Source organism: Esox lucius, chromosome 11 (assembly GCF_011004845.1).
Source record: "Esox lucius isolate fEsoLuc1 chromosome 11, fEsoLuc1.pri, whole genome shotgun sequence".
NCBI classification, from domain to species: Eukaryota; Metazoa; Chordata; class Actinopteri; order Esociformes; family Esocidae; genus Esox; species Esox lucius.
In genome coordinates this window covers 7,596,813-7,611,202 of record NC_047579.1, presented here as the reverse complement: position 1 = coordinate 7,611,202, position 14,390 = coordinate 7,596,813, and the positions used below count along the sequence as shown (strand labels likewise).

Here is a 14,390-nt window from a genome sequence, read left to right as displayed (position 1 = left end):
TGTAATACCATTGTAATTACAATGCAATTGCAATGTAACTGACATTTGATTAAGTTTTGCATTGTGTAACAACATAGAAATTATTTTGTAGTACACTTAATATTTCTTACTCTGACATGGAGAAAAATATTAACACTTTCAGAATGAAATATACTACATTTGGTGTTTGCCTGTGACATTGCATTGTTATTTCTAATGATATTGTTATTCTATATTGTACTGTACTTTCAAAGGGATCGTAATAAAAACAAATTAACCAAGTGTTGTTCCTTAATACATGAACACCAAATATTTTTCGAAACATTTGACTTACAGTGCAGCTATGATGAAAGGGATAATTAAATGTCTTACATTTCACACTTTGTGTAGGTATAGTTACATTAATATCAACTGCAAAGACACTGCTCAACAATCAAATGAGATAGTTGAAGATAATGATAGGGTTTGCCTTGTGTCCTAGACTAACATTGGTGATAAGAACTTATGTAGTTACATGTAACAAGGTTAATGTAGTTACATGTAACAAGGTTAAACTTCAAAATGCATTGTTAACAGTGTCACATTGAAATTACAAAAGTGTAATTACAGCTCATGTTAGTTACACATGTAACTACACACCTTGTAATTACAGATAAATAAATCATTAGTAATTACACTTGTGGAACAATCATGTTTGTAATTACATCACCAATTGTGTAATAACTGATACCGATAAACCCGTATTACATAGTAATTACATGTTATTTACATAGTATTTAATAGTATCTACTATGTTATAAATGCGTTAATTAAAATGTTATTACATCTAATGAATGTAGACTTAATGTAAAGTGTTACCCTTTTTCTATATTCTATTGTGAAGTTTGAGTTTTGTAAATTATTCCATTCCTTTTTTACTCACAATTTTACTCACGTGTGTGTGTGGGGCTGGCTGGCAGGCTGGCAGCCAGGAATGATAATGAACTGAAAAAGGGGGGTTGATCTGTGGACATCAGATGGTTGAAATGCGGATTCATTTTAATGGTTAATATACCTGGATGTAGGACTGCAACGATTATTAGACCAAGTTGACTCTTTCGTCTTGGATAACTTTTAAACTGACATTGTAATACACTAGAATGTAACTTCCTGTATGTAAAATCATTTAATGATGTCAGTCAATAAATATACTGTAAATATAAGAGGGTTTGTGTGTATGTCTACGTGTGTGTTTGTGTGTGGGGGGGTGGCTCTCATTCCCAGGATCCACCTTAACCATGGGTAGGACTTCTAGTTAACAAGTAGCATTTAGCATTTGATTGTAGCGATTGCTTCCTGCATATATTTTGAATTAATAAAGGCTCAATTTGTGTATTCAGACTTCTCATGGTCATTTCTGGTAATTCCCACAACAAGGGTCCCAGATTCTACAGCTTTACACCCATGACTAAGATTACAGTCTGCTACTCTACCACAAGGAGTCGCTACAGAGCAACGTGGCAAGGCAGCCCGGTGTGACTTCCACCCATCCACCCCGACAGCACTGAGACAAATTACTCTACTATGATGGATCCACAGGCAGAGTCAGTATGATGTAACCAGGCAATTCCTGAAGGAATGTTGTAGATGGGAAATTCAAGTCCCTTTGAGACAACATGGTAGAATGAAGGGATGTCTACAAAATGAAAGAGTGTAATAATAATACACTGGGAATGAATGGTGGATCAGTGGACATCAGAGGGGTGGAATGAAGATTAGTTCCAATGTTGCATATACTTGACTAACATAAAATTATTATTATTTATTAAGAATATGTTTTTGTTTGTCATGGTGGTTCTGTTAGTTGCGGTGTGTTTCCTTCCAGTCCTGCTAGGATGTCTGATGGGATTTGATCTTTACCAGGGATGGAGGCTTGGACCTGCTGGCAGCTCAGAGCAGGTGGAGGTGGGAACACAGCAGATGTTTGTATTTCCTTTATGTTGTGTTATTGTCATATTTACTGTTGTGTTGTCAGTACTCACCTAAGAGTCTCCAGTCTACATTGTGGATCCAGGTTTTGTTCTGTTTTGATTTTGCTTTTGATTTTCGTCGTCCCAGTCCGCCACTCAGAGTTAATTTTGTAATCTAATCAGAGGGAATCCTGTGATGGTAATTCCATCACAGTACAGAGACAAAATTATCTTTGCACAATTAGCAGTCTATTGGCAAATAGAGAGACGCGTCAAACGTTTACAGGATAATCATTGAAGTAGATACATGAACAGTCTGTATTTGTTACAGTTAAAAGGGGTGTGGTAAGTTGCTGCCCAGCTGTCCTATGTCAATAAAATACATTCCCTTTTTTCTGTCAATACCTAGGATTTAACCAAGGGGCAGGCTATCCTCCCCCACATGGGTAACCTCTTCACCCCAATAAGAGGTCTTACATCATCTGGACAAACAATAAATAGACTGGTGGGTTATACCGTTAGGCAGGTTTACAAGTAACCCTATAATCTGCTGATACCAGTCAATAATGACCCGAAACACCAGATCCCCCTCTCCTACATTCCTTTTGTTTTCTAAACATGAAGTACCCTTAACTAGTAAACCATTTATACATGTATAGGACCAAGTATACATCAGTTCAAGAATTTCCACAACAATCCTTCAGCAAAGCAGAGAGTCACTTCACTCCCGTATCCATCAGGTCATTTTTTTCAGATGTGAGGGGTTTGACTTAAGAGCTGAGACCAGAGAAGCACAGCCATCCTCAGTGTTTTCACAACCTGACAGTCTAGAAGGAGATTATCTTGATGTTACAAACAGAACAATAGTTCAAAATAACCTTAGAATATCTTCTATATATTACATCATTGTCATGTCAACTCTACTTTAGGGCATACTATTAAAACTGACATTGTAATACATCACACTAGAATGTAACTTCCTGTACATAAAATCATGAAAGTTGTCAGTTAGTACATAGAATGTAGATTTAAGAAGATAGTTTTTGTGTGTGTGTATATACAGAACAGTTCTGCAGATTTTGATCACTGGCGGCAACCCCAGAAGATATTTCTGTGATGTGGAGTATTTCTTCAAGTCAAACACATCAATCTTCTCTTCAGAACTCAGTAACACAAAGGCCAGAGCTGACCTCTGTGCAGATGAAAGTTCTTCTTCAGAGACTGTGATGGCAATTTCATTGATCAGCCCTCTTAAAGGAGGAAGTACAGAGACAAAGATCTCTTGGCATAATTAAGTTTATTTGCAAATATTGAGACGCGTCAAACGCTTACAAACATAATCATCCGAGGACTCTCTAAAGTAAAATACATGAACAGTTGGTATTTATAGAGGAAAAAGGGGTGTGGTAAGTTGCTGGCCTTCTGTCTTGTGTCACATAGGTTTTACCTAAAGGGAGGGTTGTCCCCCCACCTTATCCTTCCTGCCATAATGTTAACTGTTGAGTTTACCTAAACAAGCCAATTGCTCCTAAACCCCCCCCCCCCCAAGGGCCACACTCCTAGGAAACAAAAGGACTGAAACTCTTCTTGGTCTAGGCAGGAAAACATGGTCAAAGTACCTAATAATCCTCTGATATTATACAGACGTGTGTCACAATCAAATTAAAGATTTACAAATTAAAGCCAATGGAAAGACAGACATTTCTCAAATGTACCTTAGTTAAAAAAATCCACAACAATCCATCTTGATACCAAATCAACCCTTGATATCAATCCTTAAACAGGTTACTCATTAGGATGTTGACTGCAACAAAACAGTACTCTTTAACATGACCCAGTCAATATCATTACCCTAATGATTGGACAACGGAACAAATCTGAAATGTCTGGATCCTCATTTAAATGCTTCTAGACCATTACCTTTGTATTAACTCCAAGATTACACATTTTCATCATACAGAATTATAACATAGTACAGCAAAACCTTTTATGTCAAAGGAAATTAATTCAAGTGACACATATATTGACAATATGGGGTATGTAGCATCGACAGGTGGGTGTGTAAACACCTGAACCGGAATACATCTTTCAATTTGTCACTGTTACAAAGTCCTCTCATGCAAATTACTTGATTCACTGAAAAGTCCTCCCATGGTTCCATTTAAATGTACTTCCAAAGTCATCACAAATGTTCTGCTCCTCCAAACGTCAGACAGTCAGTTATGAACCATTTCTTGGCAGACCCTTGTGACAAAACGTGAAAGTCAGATGAATATTCCAAGGTGTTGTCCTTCATAGCTCAAATGCAGGATACCATGACACAGCTCTAGTTGTTTCCATTCTAGCTGCTTTATCAGCCAGGTCAGGAGAATCTGTGTGTTCTCCTTTGTGAATGCCAAGATAACCAGTTTTATCTAAGGGCTCTATAGCTGCAGGCCGGGTCGGAAGTGATGGTTACTAGCACCAGAAAATCTCTGGGCTTCAACCAGTCCTCTATCGCTGAATCACTTTCAAGTGTCCTGTACCTGTCCGTAAATTCTCCTTCAAGATTAGTTGCAACTGCACAGTACACAATCAGAAATATGTCCCTGCACCTTTTTACCCACTTATTCCATAATGCATGAGATTAATATGATTACTTCAAATCAAATATCACACAAACTGAACAGTAACATTCTCATAGTCACTTTTCATCCCATCAAATTAGTTATTTCTTAGCTAAACCACGTAAAAATGGTAAGATGTATTCTACTCAACCATAATCATGTTAGATTTTGTATAAAACTAAAATTCTTCCAAAAACCCAAATTAGACAAACACTGTGAATGGCCACTAAGGGATGCAGATTTTAACAGATGCCAATTTTCTGTTATAACTATGGAAACAGAAAAACTCAATTCCTCACGTAACTCTTTAAATACCTATTTAATTCTCTTTGAACTCTAAGTTCAACTCTTTTTCATCATAGATAATAATTTCATACAGTCCCCCGCTGCTTTCACGACAGAGTCAGCGGGAAATTACTCTAAGCGTGAAAGCAGAACCTTTACAGGATGGACATGAAAAAGAACATCGATTGGGATGAAACTAACATTCATTCAGTAAAGAGTTGCAAACTGAATATCCAACAAAAACTAATGAAATTGATAAAAACATCCACAAAGAAAAAAAAAAACAACTGTGCCACACGGTCACTAGTGTGAAGGAATTAAAACCCTTAAACAAAGTTGTCTCACCCAGCGAAACTCCCAAATTAGCATATCAAAATTTGCATTCCCACAGGTAATGGCCAAACTAAGTTGTGACAACACAACACATGACTCAAGTAACCTCCTAAAGTCTAACTAGTCCAACTAATGCATGTCTATGTTACACGAAATAGTGGCGGTCAGCCAAAATCACTACTTTCATGCATATGTCATGCAACGACATCCAGATTGTTCTAGCAATTAACAATGTTGGATGACTTTAGGTCTCTACCCTTACTACAAATATGTTTAAAAACCATACATTTGGACAGAAAAGCTATAGTTAGCTTGCACTAAACGTGTGATTAACCCAAAACGAAACATACCCATGTTGGGGAAATTAACACAGGGGAAAAAAGTCAGAAGACTTGAATGTATCCCTTAGTGCTAATACTTGGATTTGAGGGGAAAAGGTTGGTAAAGGCCAACCCAGGGGGTCTGCCCCCCTTCCTGGAGCCAAGGAAAGTTTCCACACAAAAACGTGACTTGGTCTACAGACTGTCTGTAGTAAAAGACGTCATGCTTTCAAATTCGCTGATATTCCACGTTAACTGAAAATTCAGAGTTATTGCTCTACCCATCTAATATCATTGCTGTTCGCAAAAACAATCGCTTATCTTAACAACACAGCAACAGTAGGGGGAAAAACATTCAAGAAAGGCCAAGTTAACAGAGAACAGATGCATGAAGTCCTACGAGCATCAGGCGTAGGTCTAAAAACACTAGTATTATCCCAGTTATCATTGTAAATACAAACAAAGCGAACCTACATTACTTAACCAAACCCAATTGAACATTTAAAATAGGATGTCTAATTTTACGGGCTTCGGCTATTTGGGCTTCGGCTATTTTGGCCTCTGTTGCAGGCCATGATTATATTGGATGCAAATCCAGTCGACATGGGAAACAGCGTTTTCCTCAACGTTAAAGACTAACGCCATGTTCTGCATTCTACTCCATACAAGGAGTAGACCTTGCGATTACAAAACTTACAAAACAACAACCTCAGTAAACAAGATCAAATATTCCAACAAGGAATACACAATGCAGCCAATCGGATCCCTCTTGCACAGGGAATACCAAAATGGACAAATGCATTTACTAGGTGTCGACAACAACCAGATATTGACAAATGCCCGGGATTCAGGCCACAATCTCATACAGAACAAGCACAATCGGCGCACGCCATATACAACTTCATTAACTCTACTATTCGCCAACCACAAGCTGACCAACAACTTTGCCATTTTACAGGAGCAATCCCTACCCCATCCTACAGTCTCGTAATTTGGTGGACATATAGCTTGACAAAATCTGCGAGGTCCTCCGAGCACAGCATTTGGTTATAGCCCACCACATAGATGCGCAACAGATATAGCCCCTAATACATCAGTGCCCTTTCAACGTGGTTGGAAATCAACCCGAGGCCTGCTCACCGGACCGAATCTCCCCTACCTATAATACAGGTTGCACGAGGTGACATAGGGGCACAATTCTCCTACTGTTGCAAAACAAACGAGACATCTTTCTCGCATTTCGCACAGACAGTTGCACAGAAACCAATTCCACCAACAGAGAGCTGCTTACAATCCTGCACGAATCGCCCCACAATAGGTTAAGAACATGGGAGTGATACCCGTGCTATCAGGACACGGAGCAACAACAGCCTTTTATTCACTACAGTTACTATAACTGAAATACTATTTAAAAAAGTACTCCTACAAACCAAAGTTTCTCAAAACCACCTATCAACTTCCACAAATCCATCAAATCTGACATATAAAACCCAACCACATAGTTTACTAAGGCATATGAAAGCTGTAACTCCTGTATCCTCCAAATATGTTAGAGAAAAACCAGGATTATATTAAGGAATGATCTCACCGGTTGATATGGGAGAACCAGTATGGGGGTGCCGTTACATGTTAGTGTGTGTTGACATGTTTACGGGGTGGCCAGAAGCCTGGCTGGCAAGAAGGGAGGACAGTCAGACAGTGATCAAGTGTTTAGTGAACCAGTACATTCCCAGACACGGGTTCCCTGAGAAAATCAGGTCAGACAACGGGACTCACTTTCAGAACAGTGACTCACAGAAGGTAGAGAGCCTAACCAAACATGGGGGCTCAGCATCTTTAACTAGTAACCCATTTATACATGTATAGTACCAAGTATACATCAGTTCAAGAATTTCCACAACAGTTTTACAGGAGGGATTTGTTTAAGGTGCAGTAGTGTGTTTTATAGGATGGTATTGTTTACGGTGCAGTAGTGTGTTTTATAGGATGGATTTGTTTAAGGTGCAGTAGTGTGTTTTATAGGATGGATTTGTTTAAGGTGCAGTAGTGTGTTTTATAGGATGGATTTGTTTAAGGTGCAGTAGTGCATTTATAGGATGGATTTGTTTAAGGTGCAGGAGTGCGTTTTATAGGATGGATTTGTTTAAGGTGCAGTAGTGTGTTTTATATGATGGATTTGTTTAAGGTGCAGTAGTGTGTTTTATAGGATGGATTTGTTTAAGGTCCAGCAGTGTGTTTTATAGGAGGGATTTGTTTAAGGTGCAGCAATGTGTTTTATAGGATGGATTTGTTAAAGGTCCAGTAGTGTGTTTTATAGGATGGATTTGTTTAAGGTACAGTAGTGTGTTTTATAGGATGGATTTGTTAAAGGTCCAGTAGTGTGTTTTATAGGATGGATTTGTTTAAGGTGCAGTAGTGTGTTTTACAGGAGGGATTTGTTTAAGGTACAGTAGTGTACCTTGTCTGGGAGATGGGGACCCAGACAACTCAGCTGGGGGACTCCTCTGTCAGAACCAGAAGGACACCTGACATTAATAGTGATGCTTCCAGCATCGGTGACTTAAACATGTGGTCAGAAGGTGTGTCAGAGCCATCAGTAGGTGTTTCAGAGTTGATGAAAAACTTCATCAACACCCCCATGGAGGTGCTCAACTGGCCTTGCCACATATTGAGAGGGTTGTTAACATGGTGACTGAGGCTTCTGCTAAGTACTTTTCACAGGATCAGGGCTCAGGAGAAGAGGGATGGAGGGATCAGGGCTCAGGAGAAGAGGGATGGAGGGATCAGGGCTCAGGAGAAGGGGGATGGAGGGATCAGGGCTCAGGAGAAGAGGGATTTAGGGATCAGGACTCAGGAGAAGAGGGATGGAGGGATCAGGGCTCAGGAGAAGAGGGATGGAGGGATCAGGGCTCAGGAGAAGAGGGATGGAGGGATCAGGGCTCAGGAGAAGAGGGATGGAGGGATCAGGGCTCAGGACTTGTTCAACCTGGCAAAGTTCAGGAAGTCAGGACATTGTTCTTTTTAATCTTATCCAGTGATATTCATGCAGTTCACTAGTTAATAAATATGTACATTTGATTTGGCTCTGTAAATAAGAATAGTTTTCCTGATATCTGTTAATATCATAAGTGGTTCCACAGGGTAAAAATGGCCCTACCCACCCATGTCTGGCCTTAATTAGTGTTGACCCACATGCCCCCACCCATGTCTGGCCTTATTTAGTGTTGACCCACATACCCCCACCCATGTCTGGCCTTATTTAGTGTTTACCCACATACCCCCACCCATGTCTGGCCTTATTCAGTGTTTACTCACATACCCCCACCCATGTCTGGCCTTATTTAGTGTTGACCCACATACCCCCACCCATGTCTGGCCTTATTTAGTGTTGACCCACATACCCCCACCCATGTTTGGCCTTATTTAGTGTTGACCCACATACCCCCACCCATGTCTGGCCTTATTTAGTGTTGACCCACATACCCCCACCCATGTCTGGCCTTCGTGCTGCTATACTGGTGATGACATAACAATCCAAACTTTGCACACCGCTCTAATGAATCCTGTAAACCCAGATGGCCTGTGCAATATGGTGGTGTTAACCAGACTGTCACTCTTACACATGGCAGACAAGCTGATGTGACGTACATAATTGAAAGGCATTATGTGGTAGTGATTCGGTACATGCTAATCCAGCACTAGAACACTAGACCAGGGGAGTCCAAACAGTTCCATGGAGGGCTGCAGGTCTGCAGGTTTTAGTTTTTTCCTATAAATTGGTTCCCAGTTCACACCTAAACAACCAGTTGAGGGTAGAAACTAACCAATTAGTAACCAAATTAGTCAATCACGCACAAGGAGAGAGAGAACATCTGCAGACACACGGCCCTCCGTGGAATAGTTTGGACACCCCTGCCCTAGAGATAATACACTAATCTGGAGTCATCATCAGTGATTATGACTCATGAAGGGAATACAGTCTACATGCGGCCATCTGAGTGAATCTGAGTGAACAAAAAACTATTGTATGTGTTTTTTATGACCATAGTATGGTTGCTAACCTGTTAGGGGACTACTAACCTCTTAGGGGACTACTGCACGAACCTCTTACCCTGGACTACTAACCTCTTAGGGGACTACTGTACTAACTTCTTACGGGGCTAGTAACCTCTTAAGGGGCTACTGTACTAACCTCTTAAGGGACTACTGTACTAACTTCTTACGGGGCTAGTAACCTCTTAGGGGAATACTGTACTAACCTCTTAGGGGACTACTAACCTCTTAGGGGACTACTAACCTCTTAGGGGACTAATGTATTAACTTCTTACGGGGATAGTAACCTCTTAAGGGCTAACCTCTTAGGGGGCTACTGTACTAACCTCTTAGGGGGCTACTAACCTCTTAGGGGGAAAGGGCAAAAGTAGCTACAGTGAGGGAAAAAAGTATTTGATCCCCTGCTTTGTATGTGACTTTGTACGTTTGCCCGCTGACAAAGAAATGATCAGTCTATAATTTTAATGGTAGGTTCATTTGAACAGTGAGAGACAGAATAACAACAAAAAGGTCCAGAAAAACGTGTGTCAAAAATTTTATAAATTGATTTGCAGTTTAAAGAAGGAAATAGAAAGATTTCTGGCACCAGGTGTCTTTTATACAAGTAACGAGCTGATATTAGGAGCACACTCTTAAAGGGAGTGCTGTGAATCTCAGCTTGTTACCTGTATAAAAGACACCTGTCCACAGATGCAGTCAATCAATCAGATTCCAAATTCTCAACCATGGCCAAGACCAAAGAGCTGTCCAAGGATGTCAGGGACAAGATTGTAGACCTACACAAGGCTGGAATGGGCAACAAGACCATCCCCAAGCAGCTTGGTGAGAAGTTGACAGCAGTTGGTGCGATTATTCGCAAATGGAAGAAACACAAAAGAACTGTTAATCTCCCTCGGTCCTGGGCTCCATACAAGAACTCACCTCGTGGAGTTACAATGATCATGAGAACGGTGAGGAATCAGCCCAGAACTACACGGGAGGATCTTGTCAATGATCTCAAGGCAGCTGGGACCATAGTCACCAAGAAAACAATTGGTAACACAGTATGCCGTAAAGGTCTGAAATCCTGTAGCACTTGCAAGGTCCCCCTGCTCAAGAAAGCACATGTACATGCCCGTCTTAATTTTGCCAATGAACATCTGAATGATTCAGAGGAGAACTGGGTGAAAGTGTTGTGGTCCGATGAGACCAAAATCATGCTCTTTGGCATCAACTCAACTCGCCGTGTTTGGAGGAGGAGGAAAGAACACCATTCCCACCGTCAAACATGGAGGTGGAAACATTATGCTTTGGGGGTGTTTTTCTGCTAAGGGGACAGGACAACTTCACTGCATCAAAGGGACGATGGACCGGGCCATGTACCGTCAAATCGTGGGTGAAAATAGGTCGTGGATGGGTATTCCAGTATGACAATGTCTCAAAACACACTGCCAAGGCAACAAAGGAGTGGTTCAAGAAGAAGCACATTAAGATCCTGGATTGGCCCAGCCAGTCTCCAGATCTTAATCCCATAAAAAATCTGTGGAGGGAGCTGAAGGTTCGAGTTCCCAAACGTCAGCCTCGAAACCTTAATGACTTGGAGAAGATCTGCATAGACGAGTGGGCCAAAATCCCTCCTGGGATGTGTGCAAACCCGGTGGCCAACTACAAGAAACATCTGACCTCTGTGATTGCCAACAAGGGTTTTGCTACCAAGTACATGTTTTGCAAAGGGGTCGAATTATTATTTCTCTCATTAAAATGCAAATCAAGTTATACATTTTTTTACATGCATTTTTCTGGATTTCTATTTTGTTATTCTGTCTCTCACTGTTCAAATAAACCTACCATTAAAATTATAGACTGATCATTTCTTTGTCAGTATGCAAACGTACAAAATCAGCAGGGGATCAAATACTTTTTTCCCTCACTGTATGTAGTAGTAGCAGGTTATATTTAAAGTGTCAGTGCTTTTGTAATCAAATTATTCATAATGCATATTTTTTATCAGTAACAATTTCATGTAGATGCCTTATGTCTCGTGTAGACTGTAATTTGTAGTATGAGGAAAAGTCCACTTTCTAAGGAAAACAGCAAGGAAAAATAAAATTTGAAGAAACTTTGCAAAACTGGATAGATTTTTTTTCAATCTTATTCAATTGGACGGAGAACAAGTCAAAACAAAAGTCTGTAGATTGTTCTGAAGTCACGTTGTTGTCACCTTTTTTAAACCCCTCCCTTGTCAGCTTCTGTAAGTTATAGCTTTGTATTCCACGCTCTTCTTACCATTCTTGACAGTTTTATGGTACCCCAGTTATGCCAGATACATAATTCCATGCCTCACTTCACTAGTAAAACAGGATAAAATGATGAGGCTGGAGATAAGGTGTCTGGTTTGTTGACCTCTCTACTCAGAATGATAAAGAAGTGCCAAAGTCAAATAAATAATCACCATCCATAGTGCCCCATGTTGTGACACTTGGTATGAATAACTTCCAATTTAACATGTGCTGGCCTTATTCTGGTACAGAATATAAAATACAGTAAAATACAGTTCAAACTTATATTAAAAAAATACATTTTGTGTGCATCACTATATATATGATATAAAAGTAAAATGTTTTAGCCTATTATACCCATCCATGCCATTGCCAAAACACCTGACCTTTGCCTAACAGAGCTGGTCTAGATGTCTAAAAAATGTGGGTGGGTCTATGCATCACTATATTGTTTAGCTGGTCTAGTTGTCTGATAAATGTGGGTGGGTCTATGCATCACTATATTGTTTAGCTGGTCTAGATGTCTGATAAATGTGGGTGGGTCTATGCATCACTATATTGTTTAGCTGGTCTAGATGTCTGATAAATGTGGGTGGGTCTATGCATCACTATATTGTTTAGCTGGTCTAGGTGTCTGATAAATGTGGGTGGGTCTATGCATCACTATATTGTTTAGCTGGTCTAGATGTCTGATAAATGTGGGTGGGTCTATGCATCACTATATTGTTTAGCTGGTCTAGATGTCTGATAAATGTGGGTGGGTCTATGCATCACTATATTGTTTAGCTGATCTAGATGTCTGATAAATGTGGGTGGGTCTATGCATCACTATATTGTTTAGCTGGTCTAGATGTCTGATGAATGTGGATGGGTCAATGCATCTCTGTATTGTTTAGCTGGTCTAGATGTCTGATAAATGTGGGTGGGTCTATGAATCACAATATTGTTTAGCTGGTCTAGGTGTCTGATAAATGTGGGTGGGTCTATGCATCACTATATTGTTTAGCTGGTCTAGGTGTCTGATAAATGTGGGTGGGTCTATGCATCACTATATTGTTTAGCTGGTCTAGGTGTCTGATAAATGTGGGTGGGTCTATGCATCACTATATTGTTTAAAGTCACTGCTAAACATTTGTTGGCAAGGGATACAGCCCCACACACAACATTTCAACTCTGAGCATCTTGAAAGGTGCTAAACAAATGCAGGTTTATTATACATGATGGTGACCCATAAACCACTTAAATTGGGACTTTGGCCTTCAGCTATCATTGGTTTAAACATCACCATTAAACATTTTTCTTAAGATTTACTTGAAACAGGAATGGTGACCATGGTGTGGGAGGGAGGCTGGGAGAATAAGTTGAAGGATAGTTCAGTAACAGAAAGTGGACACTCCTGATCAGCTGTTGGGTGGCATGTTTGAAAGACATCCTTGTACATGTCAAATCTTACTTGATCAAATCTCTCAAACTGCATCCAATGTTCCATAATAGAGAGACCCAGTTCCTTTTCCCTGGTTGTGCCTCATCTGTCACTGTAGGCAGGTTCTGTCAGAGTCAATGCAGCTAGAGGTCTTTGGGTTCTAAACCCTCTAATCATCCTCCTTTCTCTCCTTCACACGTTGTAGTTTGTTCGTATGTATTTACCCTGGAGTTTATTGGGGATGTGGATCCCTCAAGAGCTGGGGTCCAGGAGCCCCTGGTAGCCTGTGAACCATAGTTGCAAGAGGCCTACCTGCCAAATGTAACTGTGTGTGTGTGTGATTGGGTGGTGGTGTAGGCCCTGGGTCTAAGCATTAATCATTATCCTACACATCTTGTCATTACTTCCATTATATGATCAGCTACACACATATACTTTGGTTACTCTAGTCAATCTTCTATTTATTCAACATGACCTAGGTGATGTTCTGAGATCGGTTATTTTCGCCGAGAACTGGAAGGAAAGGACTTATATGTTTGCTGCAAAAGGCTGCAACACATTTTGCATCAAATGTTTCAAACTGCTAGTAGTGCAGTTGTACTTCTTAAGACTCAACGAGCAGGTTACTGGATTACCAGTTAGTGTAATAAATGCCAGCACCTTTTTGTCATTGGTATGATCCGGCAGTCAGAGATTATAACACACCACAATGTTTAGGAAAACACAGTAAACTTAATTTGTAACATTCATAGGACAACGTGAGCATCAGATCAGGGGAGTCCCACACTGAGACCAGATACAGATGGATTCCCAGCAAGTCAGAGTCACTTATGGATCATCAGGCTATGTTGTGGCAAAGCCCCTGGGGAACATTGACACGGTGCCACCCAGGCTATGTTGCGAGCCAGGAACACTCTGTAACAGCTCTAAAGAGCACCAACACACAGCCAGGGAGCAGTCTGGAGCCCTCCTAACACCCACTGCCCTATCCGCCCCCCTTCCATGCCAGAAGGCGTCTCTCCCTCCTCCATCCATCTTCACCACCGGCAGCCCCACATGACAATGAACGGCAACCACCTCCCCCCAAATTAAGTATGAAAATCTGTCAAATGTAATTCAAGACAATTGCTTGGTTAGTTCTCAGCTATTCGGTCCGCCCCCTCAACTCCTGCTTGACTCCTGTC

The 14,390-nt window shown here is 40.6% G+C and overlaps 1 protein-coding gene across 2 annotated transcripts in view; it reads right to left on the bottom strand.

The window, feature by feature from the left end:
* LOC109615482 (zinc finger protein 501-like) overlaps positions 1-14,390 on the bottom strand; it is a 1,152,720-nt gene that overhangs the window by 545,181 nt on the left and 593,149 nt on the right. The gene's annotated exons all lie outside the window — the stretch shown is intronic.